The 21507-nt window shown below is 37.8% G+C and overlaps 1 protein-coding gene and 2 pseudogenes across 2 annotated transcripts in view; all 3 read left to right on the top strand.

Annotated features, from left to right (window-relative positions):
* Window positions 1-21507, top strand: part of Eda (ectodysplasin A) — a 365333-nt gene that overhangs the window by 188852 nt on the left and 154974 nt on the right. The window lies entirely within an intron of this gene.
* Window positions 9715-12448, top strand: LOC110313688 (annotated as a pseudogene).
* LOC110313689 lies at window positions 12736-13689 on the top strand (annotated as a pseudogene).

The following is a 21507-nucleotide window of genomic DNA, read 5'->3' on the forward strand; positions in this document are numbered from 1 at the left end:
GATATCATCCTTAGTGAGGTAACCCAATCACAAAAGAAGTCACTAGATATGTACTCACTGATAAGCGGATATTAGCCCAGAAACTTGGAATATCCAAGATACGTTTTGCAAAACACAAGAAAACCAAGGAGGAAGACTTGACAAGTCTGCTATTATATAATTGTATTATTTTAAAAATGGAAACTTTAAGTTTATATTTCCAGAGGTAGTTTGGTTTTAAGTAGCTCACTAAGACACTATGTTATATCTGAAAAAAACATAGCTTCTAAATAATGCTTGAAGGACTTGGACATAGAAAACAATAGTGAATAGCAATATATTACTTACTTTTGAAAGGCTAGAACTAGAGTCAATTATTGAGAATTCCTGAACACCACGTTTGGGTTATAATAAGAGGACATTTTCTAGCATCTTGGACATCACTAAGTGTAGTGTAATGCCTTAAACACTGAATGTATTTAAGTAGTAGAGCCATGATTACCAGTGGTGGATTATATTGTATGGGAGATTAGATTAAATTCTATCATCCTTCCAATTATATTAAAGGTTAGACAGGCATTTAATGGTAGTCATGTTTCCTGTTGTAACAGGTGTCATATTTGCCTAACAACTTAAAGCATTTTTCCGTCCATTGGTTACCAATATACTGTTTGCTATTTTTTTGTTGTACCCAGAAATTACTTTCCTTAGATCTACAAACAACAGCATTATTTTTATCACTCAGAGTACAAATGTATCACTTCAGATAGGCTTTCTTTCACCATTTTATTTAAAATAATCCACCTCTATTCCACCATCACCATCTCCCATTACCTTCTAGCATATTACTCTGTTTATTTCCACCAGAGAAGTAATCATTCTGTAATTTTCTTGCTTGCTTTTTACTGTCTTCTTCTACAAAAAGAGAACCTAACTTAGGCTTTTTCAAAAGTAAATTCATATTTTCCAGACCAGTGGCAGGCATGAAATCAGAACTTAGTAAACATTTGTTAAATGAAGAAATGGAGACCTCTCCATGGGTTGAGGTTTTTATTGTGTTAAAGCACTCTGACTGTAGAAGATGCTTGCTCAGAAACATTTTGCGTTTCTCCACAACACAAAATAAGGTATTTGGATGTCCAAGGGTGATAATTTTTCAGTTTTTCTTATGTTTCAAAAAGTCACCTTCTGTCACTATTTTCAATGAAACTAGGTTTTATGAATTATAAATATAAGAACTGGGGCATTCATGGGAAAATATTGTAATTGAATTTTGTGGGTATTTAAGAGTAAATGATGACCATCACAAATGGCCATTTGCAAACATATATATGAATGCTTAGTTGCTTGGACTTCATCCAGTGATTTGCTATAACTTAATTACTTAACTGATAGATCAGAAATTGAGACACCTGGGACATGATAACATCTGCTTCTGAAACCACAATGAAAGTATGCTTTATGACATTCTCATCTCCAAGCTACACTGAAGCTACTTACATGCTTCCCTTGGCTTGTCTTTCCTTTAATGCTCACTTGTTGTGTTTCATTTTCTTGCTTCCTAATAATGGTTTGAACAGCTCATTTGTCACTTTTATGTGGGTGTTAATATTAAACCACCTTTTTCTTTTTATAAATTTCATAAGAGCTCATATCCTTTACCAAACCTTTTCATTTGCAATGACCCTGTGGTAGTTTCCCATTACTTTCTTTTTTCTATATTCAGCAGTATTGCATAATGTATTTTGGACAGGCTGTTTGATCAGATATTTTTTCCAGATAATAGCAGGCAAGTATTTCTAGTAAGCTTTGGCTTTTATCACTATATTCTTTTCATTTTATCACTATATTCTTTCTTGTTTAGCCCTGCCTTTTCATCTTTCTTCTTCCCAAGTCACTTTTTTCTCTTTATCTTAAATTGTTTTCTTGTGTGATGAACTAATATTGATAAAATGGTTTCTATCAATAAATGGCTTCTTGGATTTACTGAAATTTTTAAATGGTTTCTTTTCCTTCATAAAGACAAAAAAAGCTGTTTATTATCCATACCAGATAATGTAAGCTCCAGATTCCAGGTCCTATGGAAACCACAAAAGAGTATTTAGCATTTTTAAAAGTTATTTGTGCACACCAGAATACAGTCTTATTATAAAGTATTTACTCATTGAACACGTTAGACATAATCGTATATGTTATCATATCAACTGAAGATCCAAGAATAAGGAATTCTACAACTCAGGTTTGGCAGGGTTGGGTAGGAGAAAGCAGCCAATTCTAAATAAATCTCAAAATATTGAACTTCCACAAACATTATTTTCATAGGTATTATGTAGCATTACAGTTTTTTGAGACAGGGACTCCTTATGTACCCTAGACTGGTCTCAAATTTAAGGCACTCTTTTCCTGAAAGAAAAATAGGAAGAGAATGGGGAAGGGGAGGGTAGAAAGAGAAAGAAAGAGAAAGAGGAAGGGGAAGGGGAAGAGGAAGAGAGAATTAAAGCCGGAAGACAGCACTGGGGAATCTGCTCCCCCCTTCCACCATATGAGTCTTGGGGCCTTGAGATCACTCAGTTCTCAGTCTTGTTGGCAGGCACCCTTACCTACTAAACCACCTCATTGGCTCAGAACAATTTTTAGATATGTTGTGAAAATGCTGTAAAGTGAGTAGAGCAATGTTTGATATGAAATGAACTTTTAGAAATGACCAGCTGGATTACAGGAAAGGTACTGAACCAGAGTGTTTCTCAAATGCATCATTTAAGGCCTTGAATTTCTATATCAGGGCAACTTTTCCAAACTTTACTCTTTGGAACCCTATCATAAGAAAATATTTCAATAGTTATATTTGAGGGAAACAAGCAATTTTATAACTAGCAGCTTGGGAAATGCTGCTTACTTTATGTATTTTGAGACAGGTTCTCTCTATGTAACCCTGACTGTCCTGTAGCTCATTATGTAGGCCCAGCTAGCTTGAACTCATAGAGATCTGTCTGCCTCTGTCTCCCAAGTGCTGTAATTAAAGGCATGTGCCACCACATTCAACTCATTCATACATTTTTATTTTCACTTAGATCATTATACATCACCACACTAATGGCAGTAAAAATATGCATGGTTTACACTTACTTTAGCCATTGTTTTCAAAGTTAAGAAATCCTTTTACTATGAATCACACATTAGTATGTTACCAGACATTAGTTTTGGGAAGCACAATTTTGAGAAATAGGGCATTCCCCTTGTTTTTAGCTGGACAAACCAGTCTTTTAATTTACAATTGCATAATGAGGGGAGTAGATAAATGGTTTAGTGGTTATGGTCTTATGCTGCCCTTGCAGAGGACTTGAGTTTGGGCCCCAGAACTCCTCTCAGGCATCTCACAAACACCTGTGACTCCAGCTTCAGAGTGATCCAAAGCCTATGACCTAGGGAGACACTGGCAATCATATGTACATATCCACACAGACAGAGAGAGACAGACAGAGAGATACACACATAAATTTAAAAATATAAGAAAATTAAAAATTTAAGAACCTGGATAAATTTAGTGTTGTTGCCCAGTGAAATTCTCTAGTCTTTATTCCTACAGTTACAATTATTCCCTGATACTGCCACACAACTACTGTGCTACTGCGTATCCTGGCTTTTATTTTGAATTGTTTGTTTGTTTGTTATAATCATCCCATGAGATTATACAACATTTTGTTTTATTAAAGACTAGTTGATTGCCTGGCACCACCTAAGAGACTCATAAACCATTGCTAAAAGTTCATAGAAACAATAAAAAATTGAGTTGTAACAGTTTTATATAGTCATTGCACATTTTTTTTATATTGATTATGTTTTTATTCTCATTTCCACTTACTCTCAATTCCATGCTATAGAAAGCTTTCTATGTGATAAGTGACTTAGGTGAAATTCAATATCTGCAATTAGAAGTGTCTGGTGTGCAATTTATTTGTCTTACTGATACCAGGAAATGCAAATCTTTTCAAACAAAGAGGCCATCCAAAGGCATTGATGATGTATAGAGAGTTAATTCTTTCCATTACCACACCTTTGAAAGGCACAATTGTAAGACCTAGTACTGAGTGAACTCCAGATGTTCATCTACTTAAACTCTCAAAGATACCCAAAGACATAAGTAACTGATCCTAATATGCTCACTATTTTTCTTTTCTTTTCTTTTCTTTTCTTTTCTTTTCTTTTCTTTTCTTTTCTTTTCTTTTCTTTTCTTTTCTTTTCTTTCTTTCTTTCAGGTCTATACTGTACTTTTAAAAACTTAACATGAAGTTAAATCACTTTCCCCTCCCTATCAAATTCATAACCTCTTATTTTTAATTATTATTACATATGTATATATAGAAGTGAATAAATATATAAATATAACCTGTCAAGTCAATTTGGAATAGCTTGTATGTTTATGTCTTTATTGCTGACCACATGGTATTGGATAACCATTTAAAGGATTCAACCCTGGGGAAGACTAAATCTCTCGGTAGTTGTTCATTGCCTAGAGCTCTTCATCCAGGGTTGAGGCCCCATAAGATTTCCCCCATTCATCTTCTCATGTCAGTTGATGCTGTCATCATTTAGGTCCTGTTTAGGCAACCATATTGTTGATATTTTATGGGTGTGACTTCCCTGACATATATGGAAGACACAATCTTGCAGCAGAATTCCTGATCTTCTGGCTTTTACAATCTCTTTTTGCTCCCTCTTCTATTATCTTCCCTAAGCCTTAAGTTGTAAAGCAAGGATTCTCAACCTGTGAGTCATGACCCCTACAGAGATTGTATATCTGAAATCTTGCATATCAGATATTCATACTATGATTCATAACAGTAGCAATGTTACAGTTATGAAGTAGCAACTCGAATAACTTTATGGTTGGGGTCACCACAACATGAGGAACTCTATTAAAGGGTCACTGTGTTAGGAAGGTTAAGAACCACTGTTGTAGAGGTTATGCTGTAGATGTCTCAATAGGGCAAAGATTGAGAGTGGGGTAGTGTATAGAAATGAAATTTAAGGCCTGGGATTCATGCAACTTATGTCCAGAGAAATAATTGTTTGTAAACTTGGAAGCCTGAGGCAGAGAGCACAGTGAGACAAGCCTGGGCACGCCCAGGCAGGCCATTGTTGGAACATTCCTGGGACTGAACCAAATGTTCCACTGACCTGCCCCTCAGGTCTCCTAGCATTCCTGCCTTTGCACATACCATCCTGCAAATGTGTACGTTTAAATGAGCCAATCACAGGTAACCGCGCCAATTCTTGCTAGCCCCTCCTCCTCCCCCTATAAAAACCCCTAGCTTTCAGGCCATGAGGTAGGCGCCTCTGCCTCCTGCATGAGGTACGTGCTGGCCTGGAGCTCCACCATTAACCTACCTCATGCTTTTACAATAAGAAAGCCTCTCGTGTTTCCTGGGAAATCCTGACTCCCGTGACTTAGGGGGGTCCCCGAAAATGGGGGTCCTACAGTAGGACAACAGGAGATATGGTGGAGGAGATTGTAGAGATTACCATAGGAAAGCTGAACCTCTTATCCCCACTGGATTACCCCCCCCTCGCCCCGTATAACAACTTGGAAGAAGTGGGTTTGATATAAATGACCCATAGAAGGTCACATACACTCTGCAGTCAGGTGAGAGGCCAGTGTGACACACCACCAAACTCTTTATATCTCTCTACTAATAAATTACCTCCTTAACCATCCCCTTGCTCTGTACAAGATAAAATCCAGAAACAAGGAATGTTAGATTTACAAAATAAATGTCATCTAGAACACTGGACAGAGTAGCCTGGAAGGAAAAGAATTCCACTTCCCACACTATGGGCTACCATAATCAAAAGAAAGGGGGAAGGTCCCTGAAGCAAACCAACTCTGACAAAGAGATCTGCACAAAGCCCAGCAGTAGTCACTTAAGGGTACTTGCCTGGGGCTGTGCCTCCCTTCCTCCAAAGCTGGGACAAAAGAGGAAGCTGTTCTTGAGGCCTTGCTATCAAACTGCTCTGTCAGGAAGAGTAGAAAATCTGGCACTATAAAATCTCCAACTCCTCGTACCCTTTCCACTAATTATGCCAACAATGACACTGACAACTAGGAACAAAAGAAATGAGCTGAACCTGACATAGACTCATGAATGCAAACATATTCAGGCAAGGGCTGTAGGTCACAGGTTTGGAAAAGTTGTCTGGGTCCTAGAGAGAGGAAAACCCAGAGGCAAAGGTAAATACAAGAATGGGTGCCACCCTCCCACACACTCACCATAAGAGCCTTAGATAGTGACAACCATGCATAGAAAACAATGTGATCACTCAGCACAGCAGAGAGCAGGCAGTAACTGGTAGGGGCACATGGAGGACTAGGAAATTTCTACCAAGGGCCAGGATGGAGGGCTGATTCTTGGGCAGGAATCTAACCCTGCAGCAGAGACATTCTGGTTTAACTAGTTTTGAACTGCATAGAATTTTGCAACCTTCTTCCTATCTGCAGAGTCAGCTAAAAAAAAAAAAGAGAGAGAGAGAACCTATAGGGTAGGAGAAAGGATATTCACCCTACAAGGAAGAAATATAGATAGATTGGTTGGTTGCTTGGTTTATTTGTTTGTTTTTAGCTTAATTTTTCATACATTTCACATTTATATATTGGTTTTGGGGTTATTTATTTTTAGCTTTTTTCTTGCTTGAATAAAATCTTATAACTGACCTTTCTTTTTCTCCACCTATATAGTAATTTCTTACATGCCTTCATCTCTACTATTTTACTACTTTTTCCCTCTTCCCCATCCCCTTCTCCTTTTGCTTCTTAATTATTAATATTGAATATCCTTTAAAAATACTACATTTATCCTAATGGTTTCTCAGTTCCATTTTCTAACCTTATTGAGGATATAATTGAAGTACACAAATAATTTTTACTGTATTTAAGCACAGCCTTGCTGTCAAATCACTGTTTCAGTTACTGCTGCCTGGTCCACACACTAAATGGCAGTAGGACTCATTACCTCAAATAAAGACTATACATAAAAAAGACATAAAGTAAAAGGAATAAAGAGTGGACAGAGGGACTCAGAATGTAACTCAGTGGTAGATTTCATTCCTAGCATGTGCAATCTAGTGGTCAATTATCAAGACTGAACAAAAAAGTGTAAATGTAATAATAAAAATAACAGCTGGAGAACATATCCTTCTCAATAGATAACACAAATCACAACAAAGAGACAGAAAATATATGAGAAAACAGTACTTCTCAAAGTCCACAAAACCTCAATAATAGAGAACAAAGATAATGAAATAGCCATCATGCTAGAAAAAATAGTTTAGAATACTGCTTTTTAAAATTTCCATGATCACATAGCAGACAAAAACAAGAAGATGAATGAAATATGGAAATCAATTCAGGACCTAGATAAGAAAGTTAGCAAAGTGGATGAAATATAGCGTTTTATTGTTTTGAAATTTCCTACAAAGGCAGACACATCACAGTAATATCACAGCCTTCATCAGCAACCCTAAAGGCCAGGAAAGCATGCAATGATATATTTCAAATTTTGACAATAATCAACTTCCAGCTAAGATTGCTATATACAGCAAAGCTATCTTTTAAAGTTGGCAGCAAGATACAGTCATATTAAGCCAAGCACATGAAACAATGTTGAACTGAAATTAAAAAAACTTGGAGGAAAAAAATTGAGCAAGGTGATTGAAATTTTGGGAAAAAACCCAAATGCTAGAAATGAAAGCTAATCAATCAAATAAAAATAAAAGGGACGTGATAAAACCTCAACCCACAAGATTAATGAGGGGGAAAAAAGAACACCAAGAATGGAAACAATGTCAAGGTAATATTTCATTCAAATATCAATAAATAAAAAGAAGTATATACAGCCACAACACCTAAGAACTCAGCTGTTGGATCAAGAGACCAAACTTAAGAATCTATATGACATGGAGAAGAAATGAGATTAAAACAAAAACACAGAAGTATGTTTCAATGAAATTATATCAGAAAATTTCTCAATCTTAAAGAAATGAACATCTAAGTACAAGAGGCATTTAAAAGTACAAATAGACACAACTAGAGAAGAACCTTCCCACAATGCAGGCAAGGTGACATATATAGTGGTGACAAAGAAAAAAACCACACACCTACAAAGCTATAAAGGTAAATCTATCAGAATAGCACCAAGCTTCTCAGCAACCCAAAGCCAGGAAAAGAACGTACTGATGTATTTTGAGTCCTGAAAGTAAATAACTGCCAACCAAGGTTGCTATTTCCAGCAAAGCTTATTTAACATTGAAGGAAAGATAGGGAGATTTCAAGACAAATGCAAACTGGAGTAATTCATGACCACCAGAATAGCACTACAGAAGCTGTTTGATGGAATCCTGAATACACAGGAGAAATAAAGACAGTCTTCATCATAGAGAACAGGAAAGAATAAATGTTATGAAAGAAATTGATAAATAAAGAACTAGGAAATAATTCACCAAGCCAAATAGAACCCTAATCCGAGTAGAGGAAAAAAAATGAACAAACAAAAATTTAACCAACCAGAAAGATAACAAACACAATTGGAAAAATTAGAAAACATCTCTTTCAGTAATTGAATATAAATGGCCTCAAATCTCAAATTAAAATATGTGGACCAGGTGACTGAATTCAAAAACAAGATCAAGCTATCTGTTATCTCCAAATCATGTGCCTTGCTGTCAAGGTTACTTAAAGATTGTCCGAGGATCGAAATAAATTTATCAAACAAATTGAAGATGAAAAAAATCTGTTTCAGATATTCTGATATTCAAAGAAATAAACCTCAAACAAAAATTAGCCAGAAGAAAAGAAACACCTCATCTCTTAAAGACACAGCAATTATAATTGCACATTAGGACTACTAGTTTTATTTAAAATGTGAAAATAAAATGTAATACAAGTCTTGATAAAATGATAGTAATTTCAATATCCACCTCTTATCTGTAGATAGGTCATCCAAACTAAAACTCAGAATTAAACTACAGCATATCAAGTAAACATAACAGGTATCTCCTTTTTTGTATATTCAGCAGAATTAGAATGCACATTTGTATTAGTTACTTTTCTGTTGCTGTGATTTAAAAAAAAAAACAAGTTGGTAAGGAACGGGTTTATTTGGATACAAATCCATGTCACAGTTCATCATTAAAGCAAGACAGAAAAAATTCAAGGCAGGAACCAGGAAGAAGTGTAGAGTTAGGGTATATGCTTTGAGTTAGAGATTAATATGGTAATTTATCCTATAGCTAGGATTGACAGGTCTAGGAATAAGGGTTGAAATAGGAATGGTATAACTGTTCCCCTAGTGACCCATAAGGAAAGTTTTTACTTATTACCCCTGGGATCTTATGCTCTGTAGTCTAGAAGTTTTGGTTCCAGAGCAACAACTACTTATGCCAAGAGATCCTGGCAGACTAATCACCTGGAAGTTAGAACTATCTCCCAGCCATTTGGGCTCTTGATACCCGTAAGTGATTGGCTAAAAAGGGGATAGTATTGTTAGGACAGGTGACTCCAGACTTTCAGGAATTTGTTTTTCCATAGTGAAGATAAGGAAGATTATGTCTAGAGAACAGTAGATTCTTTAGGGTTTCTCTTGGTGTTACCATGTCTTGTGATTAAAAATCAAAAAATAAAAAACCTGGAAACTATAAAAACCCAATCCAGACAGGATAACAAAGGGGCTAGACCATTCAGTGATGAAGGTATGGGTAATCCTTCCAGGGAAAGAATCATGACCTACCTACATAGGAGCTTGCTGAAAGTAGAAGAAATATAGAATGGATAGTAGAACAAGGCGGTTATAAATACCAGATAAAGCCACATGATCGGTTGCAGAAATGAGGATTATAATTGACATGAGTATTTTGCTAAGAACATGTTTGTGCAGCTATACACATATATTAAGCTGACATTTGCATTTCCCTCTTTTTCTTTATCATGTAATGTAACATAAATTGAGATAATATCAGTAGTTAAGTGTTGTAAGTCTATAGTATCATATTTATGTTATGAGACACTGAAAGACTAAGAATTCTTCAACGAACTTTGCAACCTAGTCTTAAAAATATATAGTGTTTTGGCACTTTCACATACAATAGTTATAACATGATTATTGGAATTATGACCTTATTTTTTTTCATTTTAAAATGAAGCATGACATAAAAAAATGTGATTGGAGGCTGTTAGTGGTGGCTCATGCCTTTAATCCCAGCACTCAGGAGACAGAGGCAGGTGGATATCTCTCTCTCTCTCTCTCTCTCTCTCTCTCTCTCTCTCTCTCTCTCTCTCTCTCTCATTAGATATTATCTTTATTTACATTTCAAATGTTATCCCCTTTCCTGGTTTCCCCTCTGAAAAACCCCCTATCCCCTCCCCCTCCCCCTGCTCACCAACCCACCCACTCCTGCCTCTCTGCCCTGGCATTCCCCTACACTGGGGCATAGAACCTTCACAGGACCAAGGGCCTCTCCTCTCATTGATGACCAACAAGGCCATCCTCTGCTACATATGCAGCAAGAGCCATGAGTCCCTCCATGTGTTGTCTTTGGTTTATGGTTTAGTCCCTGGGAACTCTGGGGGATACTGATTAGTTCATATTGTTGTTCCTCCTATGGGGCTGCAAACCCCTTCAGCTCCTTCGGTGGCAGGTGGATCTCTGAGTTCTGTTAAACACACACACACACACACACACACACACACACACACACACACACACATGTGACTGGGCATCATGTTGATAAAGGATGGACTTGTGGTGGATATTCTTAGTTGTCAACTTGACTGGTTCTAGAATCTACTGAAATGTAAGAGGCTGACACGCCTGTTAAGGAACTTTCTTGATCAGATTTTTTTGAAGAAGAGAGACCCATCCTAAAGTGGGAACTGGTGGCAACTAAGATAAAAGGACATAAAATGAAACTCTGTTTTTTTTCTTGCTTGCCTTCACACTCACTGGCAATTCTCCTATCTTGTTTTAGTGGCATTCATTCACTAATATCAGGACCTGCTTCTTCAAACTTTCATTGTTTCCTGAAGACCAGCAACCCTCCTAAACTGCATTCTGAAAGCCAATCTAAACAGCTCTTTTTAGCTACTTACAAAATCTTCCTTTAAAAGAACTCATTCTAGGCCAGAAAACAAGTTTTTTTGTTTGGTTTGTTTGTTTGTTTGTTTGTTTGTTTGTTTGTTTGAGGCAGGGTTTCTCTGTATAGCCCTGGCTGTCCTGGAACTCACTTTGTACACCAGGCCTACCTCTGTCTCCCGAGTGCTGGGATTAAATGCATGCGCCACCATGCCCGGCTTAGAAACCAAGTTTTAATGAATACAAAAGAAACAAATAATTTCTTATATCTTATCAAAGCATTGTTTTGATAGATGATATATTTCCCATATTTTATTGACACATCAAAAGGTTAAACATGTGAATTCCAAGATGCCTGTTTTGTTGAGTGAAAAGAAATTTCCTAGCGTTCAATCCATTGTACCTGCTTTTGAAATTGCTAATGCTCATCAGAAGTCCTTGTCATAATCACTGAAGATGTTGATGGAGAAGCTCTAAGCGCACTGGTTTAGAACAGGCTAAAAGTTAATCTTCAGGTTGTAGCAGTCAAAGCTCCAGGGATTGGGGATAATAGGAAGAATCAGCTTAAAGATATGGCTATTGCTACTGGTGGTGCGGTGTTTGTAGAAGAGGGGTTGAATTTAAATCTTGAAGACGTTTAAGCTCATGACTTAGGAAAAGTTGGAGAGGTCATTGTCACCAAAGATGATGCAATGCTTTTGAAAGGAAAAGGTGACAAAGCTCACATTGAGAAACATATTCAAGAAATCACTGAGCAGCTAGACATCACAACTAGTGAATATGAAAAGGAAAAGCTGAATGAGCAACTTCCTAAGCTTTCAGGTGGAGTAGCTATGTTAAAAATTGGAGAGATAAGTGATCTTGGAGTGAATGAGAAGAAAGACAAAGTTACAGATGCTCTCAATGCTGCAAGAGCAGCTATTGAAGAAGGCATTGTTCTAAGAGGGGGCTTTGCTCTGCTCTGATACATCCCAGCCTTGGATTCATTAAAGCCTGCTAATGAAGATCAGAAAATAGGTATAGAAATTATTAAAAGAATCCTCAAAATTCCTGCAATGACAATTGCTAAGAATGGAGGTGTTGGAGGATCTTTGATAGTTGAGAAAATTCTGCAGAGTTCCTTAGAAGTTGGTTATGACACCATGCTTGGAGATTTTGTGAGCATGGTGGAAAAGGGAATCACTGGTCCAGCAAAGGTTGTAAGAACTGCCTTACTGGGTGCTGCTGGGGTGGCCTCCTTGCTAACTACAGCTGAAGCTGTAGTGACAGAAATTCCTAAAGAAGAGAAGGACTCTGGAATGGGTACAATGGGTGGAATGGGAAGGGGTATGGAAGGTGGCATGTTCTAACTCCTAGAATAGTGCTTTGCCCTTATCAATGAACTCTGATAGGAAGTTCAAGGCAGGTTCCTCACCGATAACTTCAGAGAAGTCTCCTGGAGAAAATGACTGAAGAGAAGGCTGGCTGATCACTGTAGCCATCAGTTACTGGTTTCCTCTGACGATATGTAAATGTTTTACTGCTGTCATTGTCCATGCCTACAGGTAATTTATTTTGTATTTTTGAATAAAGACATTTGTATATTCCTGAAAAAAATAAATAAAAATAAAAATAAAAAAATAAAATAAAATAAAATAAAAACTTCCTCAAGATCATCCAACTTTTGGATGACTACCCAAAATGCTTCATTGTGGGAGCAGACAATGTGGGCTCCAAGCAGATGCAGCAGATCTGCATGTCCCTCCGAGGGAAGGCTGTGGTGCTGATGGGCAAAAACACCATGATGTGCAAGGCCATCAGGGGCCACCTGAAGAACAGCCCAGCTCTGGAGAAACTGCTGCCTCACATCCGGGGGAATGTGGGCTTCGTGATCACCAAGGAGGACCTCACTGAGATTCGGGATATGCTGCTGGCCAATAAGGTTCCAGCTGCTGCTTGCGCTGGTGCCATTGCCCGGTGTGAGGTCACTGTGCCAGCTCAGAACACCGGACTGGGGCCCGAGAAGACCTCCTTCTTCCAGGCTTTGGGCATCACCACCAAAATCTCCAGAGGCACCATTGAAATTCTGAGTGATGTGCAGCTGATAAAGACCGGAGACAAGGTGGGAGCCAGCGAGGCCACACTGCTGAACATGCTGAACATCTCCCCCTTCTCCTTCCGGCTGATCATCCAGCAGGTGTTTGACAATGGCAGCATTTATAACCCAGAAGTGCTGGACATCACAGAGCAGGCCCTGCACTCCCACTTCCTGGAGGGTGTCCACAATGTGGCCAGCGTGTGTCTGCAGATTGGGTACCCGACTGTAGCCTCCATGCCGCACTCCATCATCAATGGGTACAAGCGTGTCCTGGCTTTGTCTGTGGAGACTGAGTACACCTTCCCACTTGCTGAAAAGGTCAAGGCCTTCCTGGCTGATCCATCTGCATTTGCGGCTGCTGCCCCTGCGGCTGCTGCAGCCCCTGCCAAGGCTGAAGCTAAGGAAGAGTCGGAGGAATCAGATGAGGTTGTTGTTCGGGGCTTTCTTTTATGGAGTTTAAGAGAAGTAGGAGCACTCACTAAGGGTATAGTTTGCACAGTTCAGTTTGATTGATAGATTAAGTGATACAATCATTTTTTCTGCTGTGTACCCCTTCCCATAATATATATACTTATATATGCCTAATTGTGAAAAAATAAACTTCTCCATACTTTGCCTTATTATACATGCACCCAAAACTACCTCAGGCCAAATGGGTCTTTCCATTTACCTGAATACATTGGAAATATCTTTTCATTCCTCAGATCTGGATATATTGGGAATCTATTTGAATAGAAACTGTCTAAATTTTTATTGTTACCAGGGGTGAGGAAACTCATATTTTATTGTTCAAGGATGGGAGTATGTGTATCCCAGTACAGGGTGCATTAACACTTCAAAATATCTTAAATATTTGTGATATGAAGGGGTGATGGTGTACCATATTCGTTCCACTTGTCCTTTGCTATGTCAATCATGCCATAGACATTACCATCCACCCACCCTTGCTGGCCCATGCTTTTCCCATTATACAAGTCCCACAGTAGTTTCCATCTCCTCTGACTTATTGTTACCACTTAGGCCCACAATCCACATGATTCCCCTTACCAGTGAATCGCTAACACTTCCTGTTGCTGGTTCTGTTTTGACACCTAACATCCTGATTGGTAACTTGCTGGCTTTTCCGCCTACTCATTCGTTGTTGACCTCTCCACAGGCTTGATATGCAAGCTAACACAGGTTCCTGGCTGCTAAAGGTTAGAAACTACTTTTTTAATGCTAAAGAAATTAATTAACTAAACTTGAGATAATTGTTGGTGGTTAGGTAGCAAAAGATGCCACAATGCAAGTTTTCAAAGATGAAACCACTATGGAAATATTAAACAGAGGCAATCTACTTGGGCATTGCTACACCTACATGCACTTACAATAAGATTCTTAATTTGTACTTTATAATGAATAATGATATGAGGATGTGGTTGAAGTAATATCTTTTTGTTTTTTTCTGAATGGTAATCTATACTAGGCGTAGTCAAACTGCTCATTTTTGGCATCTTTTTATTTAGGATTAGTTTTTGTATCCAAATGCATCATGTGATGAGGCTCATTGGTTACTAATACAATCCTGAAAAACAGATGGCTTTTGCTTTGGCCTGCTGGTCACAAATTTGGAGGTGTGGCTTTCTATCCTAAAGGACAAGATGAACACAAATCGTATCATTGTGGCTTGTTAGTAGAGGTGATTTGCCTCAGATTATGTATGAGTTTATAATATATATTATATATATGCTATTTTACAAGGCACCATGGAATAGGAATGGTGTGAGCCTCTGTCACTTCAAATTTTCTTTAGGTTAGAGGCCACTTTACCCAACTCACAAATCTAGGAATCACATTTAGTGGTTCCTTTCTCTGGTTCATTTCATCTAATTAAATCTAATCAAGTCCTGTGCTGTCTAACTCCACGCCACCCCTTAATTCTGCGCTCTGGTCCCACACACCCTCACTGCTACTTTCTTCCTGGTTTTCTATTTCACCAAGATTAGCTGCTTTTCAGCTCTTAGATTGATAGAATAAAATTTGGGCAAAAGAATACAATGGCTTTCTGGTTAAGCATAGTAGATGGACTTCCTGCTTCTGCCATTTACTAGAAGTTTAAAATAGAAATAAATGGATAAAAATTCATAAGAATAAAGAGATGAGAAGAAACTGATTCAAAAAGAAAATATAAGGAAGATAGAAGAGAGCAAGTATTAACTACCTGTTATAGAAAACAATACTTCAAAACTTAGTGATTTAAAATGGCACAATATTTAGAGCTCTTTTCTCTGAATATTGAATTTCGTATGAATCATTTATTTTCCTACTATAGAGGAAATGGAAAATAGATAGTATTTGACAGTCAGGAATTTGATAGTTGTTTAGTCTGGCACTTCAGACTGAAGATTGTGCAGAGGAATACAGTGAGGATAGCTGTAGTCATAGATAAAGCTGGAGAATCTGCTTCTAGGTTTGATTATATGCCTCTTTGCAGGAAGCCTCAGTTCTTCACCACGTGTGTCTAGTAGACAGTCAGCTTGGGTCATCTTACAACGTGACACCTGGCTTCTAGCAGACTAAGTGATGGAAAAGCCAAGCAAGATGAAGCCATAGTACTCTTTAAACCTCACCTTCAAACTTAAACAGCATCAAGTCTGCTTTATTCTGTTTATTAGAAGAAAGTGATTAAATCCAACTCACACATGAGAAACATCAAGTTTCACAGACTGAATGAAGGAATATAAACACTCGTGGGCATACATTCAAACCACCACATAGTGGCAACTAGGTTAGCAGAATAGAATAACTATAATATAGATGAGTTCACAATGGGTACTTATTAAAGGAAGCCATTTTTCCCCTGAGAGATTTTTTTTTCAAGCATTAGCTTCTACAATTTAGAGTGATGTTCAAGGCTGAAAATAAAGCATTGCTTGAAATCCACATATGAGAGATCTGAACTCTCAAGTCTCTTCACCTCCACACAAACCACATCTCCACTAGCACCATTAGGAAAGAGAATGGAGCTTTAGTCTCTAAAACAATTAGGTGAAAATCTCCATGTTAAGAGATGGCAAACTGGATGGAAGTCTTCTCTTAAAATGCTGTGCATTAAATTAGATTCCTTCAACCTCTTTTCCATTTCCTATATAGTAGGAAAAGAAATGAATCTTAAGAAATTCAATATTCAGAGAAAAGAGCTCTAAATACTGGCATATATACCCCCAATCAAATAAATGTCAGCTTATTCCTAATACTCCCACAGAATGATAATCCGTAGGCAGTTCCAACCGTGCACACAAGGCATATAACCAAGGATTAGCTGATAGTTAAGGAATCCTTAAATCCTAAAAATAGGCTAAATATCACTGAAACAGAACAGAAAAGTTGTTGGATGGTACAGGAAATTACAAAAGCTATTATGCATGTGTATATATTTCTACAACACACATATATATATATATATATGTACATTTATTTATGTGTGTATATATACACATGGATGCATAGATTCTAAACAGAATAAGAGATAAGATAATTGTGTAATATTTAATATTGAATAAATATGTATTTGGGGATGATAAAAATGGAATTAGCTGGCTGTGATGGCACATGCTTATAATCGAGGCACTTGGGCATTGGAGGCAGGAGGATTAGGAGTTCAAGAACAGCATGGGCTACATAGTCAAACCCTGTTTTACAAAGTCAAAAACTAATGAACCAAGATCTAAAATTTGGAATAATCCTAATATATCCTTGCAACAACTGACAGCTGCATTTATGTGGTACAACATTATCATTTTACTTGATCGTCTTAAACCACTAATGGATTGACCTGACATTTCTGCTCTGTTCTGTTGTGTTCTGGAACTAGCTTATTAAAACTAAATTTAAATAATACATTTTAATTATATTATTTTCTGTCCCCCAACTCCTCTCCATCTGCATATTCACCCAACTTTGTGTTCTTTCTCTCTGGACAATGTACAGAGCTTTGAAGACTTTGGAACATTCAGTTCTAAGTGAGCTCTTTATCACACCCTTCCCCTCAAGGCTCAGGAATCTATGTGGAAAAGGAGACAGAAAGATTATAAGAGTCAGAGGTAGTGGATGTCTCCAAGGAAACAGCATCATTTAGACACAGAGGGACTGAGCCCATATGAACTCATGGAGACTTGTAACAGCATGCATAAGACCTGCACAGATTGAAACCAGACAAAAATATCAGCACAGATAAAGAAGGGGAAGTCAACACAAAGTTGCAACCCTAGCCAAGAAGCTTTTTCTGTTCTTCATTTACAGCATTTAAAGAAAAATATTCGTTTGTTTCTACACACTAATGTAAGAAATAGTTGCTAGAAAGGAGCTAATTTAATTGATCTTTATTTCACTGTTATTATCTTTAATGCCTACTTTATTGGGATAATTTATATACAGAAAATTTAGCTTTTTAATTGTACAGCTTTGATATTTGAACAACTCATAGAGCCATGTAATCAGCCCTGAAAGAGTTGTATAAAATTACCCCATCACCCATAAGTTTTGTCAAGACCCTTTTATAGACAACTTTTACACCTATCATCAGTTCTTTATGAACTCTTGTGCTTTTGCCTCTAGGTTCACCTTTTCCAGACTATCTTAAAAGCACACACCTAGTGTATATCGTTTTATGCATCTGTCTTTTTCATGTAGCATAATTCATTTGAGGTTGATCCATGTAATTGTGTACTTTAACTATTCATCATTTTTGTTATTGTATGAGATTCCACTTTATGCATACAATACATTTATTATCAGTTCAAGGATATTTAGACTGTTTCCAATTTTGTGGGGTGTGTGTGTGTGTGTGTGTGTGTGTGTGTGTGTGTGTGTGTGTAGGTATTTTTGCGTCTTTCTGTATGAAAGCCAAAGAAAAATGTTGGGTGTTTTCCTCAGTAAAGTAAACTAGACTGGCTGGCCCCAGAAAGCCTCCTGTCTACACATACCTAGCACTGGGATTACAAGTGTACATCACCACATTAGGACAACCACTTTACTGCCTGAGCCATCTTCCTAGCCCCAAGCTGTTTCCAACTGTCAATGATTATAAGTGCAGCTTTTATAAGCAACCATGTATAGGATTTTGAAAACATAATTTGTTGCTTCTCTTTTGTAAATACATAGGAGTAGCATTACTAGATAGTATGAAAAATGTGTGCTTAATTTTAGAAGGAAATATCAGCTATTTTCCAAAATGAAAATACCACTTATATATCTATGAAGAAATGTATAAGAGATACCCTCCTTAGAATAAGGAACAAAATACTCATGAAAGGATATAGGTACAGAGACAAAATTTAGAGCTCAGATGAAAGGATAGACTATCCAGAGACTACCCCATCCGGGGATCCATCCCATCATCAGCCACCAAACCTAGATACTAATGCACATGCCAGCAAGATTCTGCTGAAGGGACCCTGATATAGCGGCCTCTTGTGAGGCTATGCCAGTGCCTGACAAACACAGAAGTGGATGCACAGTCAACTACTGGATGGAACACAGGGCCTCCAATGGAGGAGCTAGAGAAAGTACCCAAGGACCTGAAGGGGGATGCAACCCTGTAGGTGGAACAACAATATGAACTAACCAGTACCCCCTGAGTTTGTGTCTCTAGCTGCATATGTAGCAGAAGATGGCCTAATCNGTCATCACTGAGAAGAGAGGCCCCTTGGTCTTGCAAACTTTATATGACCCAGCACAAGGGAAGGCCTGGGCCAATTAGTGGGAATGGGTGGGTAGGGGAGCAGGGGTGGGGGGGNATAGGGAACTTTCGGGATAGCGTTTGAAATGTAAATAAAGAAAATAATAATAATAATAATAATAATAATAATAATAATAATAATAAATGTAAAAAAGGAAATGTAAATGAAGAAAATATTTAATAAAAAAGAAATTAAAAAGAAAAAAAAGAGATACTACTGCTCTTTATTGTTTCTTAGCTTTTTGTTGAGCATTATTATTAGTACGATACCATTCAAAAATTCCTACTTCATGAATCATAACCTCAAACACTTTAAAATCTACTTTGATTTCTATTGCCCATTTTTAACTTTTAGGTTTGTTTATACTGAGTTTTGAGAGTCCCTTGTTTGTTTTCTTTTCTTCTGCTTTTCTAGATAGAAACAAACCCTTTAAAAGACATATGATGTGTAAATATTTTGTTTAAGAAAACTCTTTGTTTTCTTAGAAGTGACTTTCGAACAATGGGATTATATAACAGTTTTGTTGGTACAGTGTCTCACTCTGTAGCCCAGGCTGACCTTAAACCCCTAGCAATAGTCCTGCTTCTGCCCATTAATTGTGAATTATAGGCATGAACCACCACCTGGTTTGTCATAGTAAGAATTTTGTTAAAATCAGCTTTATCAAGTTGAATCTCTTAGAGATTGCATTTTTGGTATTGTATCAGTTTTTGGTGTGTGGTGCGTGTGCGTGTGTGTGTGCGTGTGTGTGTGTTTTGTGGGTGTGCACGTGTGTACATGCACGTGCAGGCATTCAGAGGCCAGAACCAAGTCTCATGTATTGTTCCCCAGTGGTTTTTGTTATGTTTTGAGATAGGATCTTTTCCTAGAACCTAGAGCTTACCAAATAGTCTAGACTGGCTGGCTAGTGAGTCCCAGAGATGAGTGTGTCTCTAATCCCCAGTGATAAGATGATGAGTGCAAAATACCACACCCAGCTTTTTCTGTGGGTGCTGGGGATCAAACGCAAGTGCTAATGTTTGCACATAAAATTTACCTACTGAGTTCTCTCTCCAGCCACTATGTGCCAAAATGAAGGCTACACAGATTTTCTTTTTAGCTATCTATTTATATCTTTATTTGATACTTCATTATTTTAATTAAAATGTAATTGCTTCATTTTCTCTCTTCCTTGTCCTCTCTCCAATGTCTTCTATTCCCATTTTCCCCCAGTTCCCTGTCAAAAATTTAATTCTGCTTATTTTTCTTTGTTATTAACACACACACACACATACACACACACACACACATACACACACACACACACACACACACACTGGTGGAATGAGTCTCCACCAATGAGTGTGTGTGTGTGTGTGTGTGTGTGTGTGTGTGTGAGAGAGAGAGAGAGAGAGAGAGAGAGAGAGAGAGAGAGAGAGAGAGAGAACATGAGAACATGAGAACATGAGAACATGAATATATATATTGTGCTTGGTTATGAGAATGGGACCAGCTAAGCTACAACAAATGGAATATAAACCAAATTCTTTGTCCTATTGAGTTAATACAAGGAAACACATTTGTATTTTCATTCATCTTTTTAGACAAAAGAATGCTTTTGCTAGTTCCTTGACCTAATCACCCTGTACTTTGGAAAGCTTGGCTCTCTTACACATAGGATAAGCGGAGGGCCATAAGAAATATCTCATCCTTGTCCTGGGTAGGTGATATAAAAAGGGGGAGGGTATCTCCAACAACAACGGAGTATAGCCATGTAAATTCCTGGTGAGGAAACCGGTGTTGAAAAAGCCACCCCCATGCTGGCAGTAGTGTGCTAAAGGAGATGGGACATGAAATTGCTCTCTACACACCAGAAGATCCTCAAGGTGTGGTATACAGCAGGAGTGATTTTCTGCCTCAGTGACTGAATTCTATCATTTGTGATGACTTGCCTGATAAGAAACTAAACCAATGGAAATCCTATCCATGAAGACCTAGAGTGGCAGGCTTAGAAATCAGTATATATGGCTATAAATAAACCAGGGGGAAAGATGGGCTTATACTAGAAAATTGCAGAGAAAATTAGACAAAAATGAGTATAAGTTTTGAAAATTTATTTTGCATTGAGCCAAACTCCTTTCAAAGAGGAAGGCTTCTGGGAGCATCTAGAGCCATGGTTCTCAACCTTCCTAATGCTGTGACCCTTTAATACAGTTCATGTTGTGGTGACTCCTAACCATAAACTTAATTTCATTGCTACCTCATAACTGTAATTTGGCTACTGTTATGAATCTTAAAGTAAACAGGTTTTTCTGGAGATACTGGTTTGCAAAAGGGGTTATGGCCCACCAGTTGAGAACCACTGATCTAAGAGTGTTCTCTTCAGCATTACCTCTGCCCCCTACTGTGGCCTGTGGCATGGTTAGTATACTTGGATGGAGGATCTTCACTCTTCATTCACTGCTTGAAGCACCAATACTATATGCAGGAACCCTCTTGGTGCTCACTCATTATTTCAGTTTAGCAGCCTTTACAAACAGTGATTTTTGACTGCTCTATCAGGCTCCTGTCAGCAAAATCTTGTGTTCTCTCTCTCTCTCTCTCTCTCTCTCTCTCTCTCTCTCTCTCTCTC

Source organism: Mus pahari, chromosome X, assembly GCF_900095145.1.
Source record: "Mus pahari chromosome X, PAHARI_EIJ_v1.1, whole genome shotgun sequence".
NCBI lineage: Eukaryota > Metazoa > Chordata > Mammalia > Rodentia > Muridae > Mus > Mus pahari.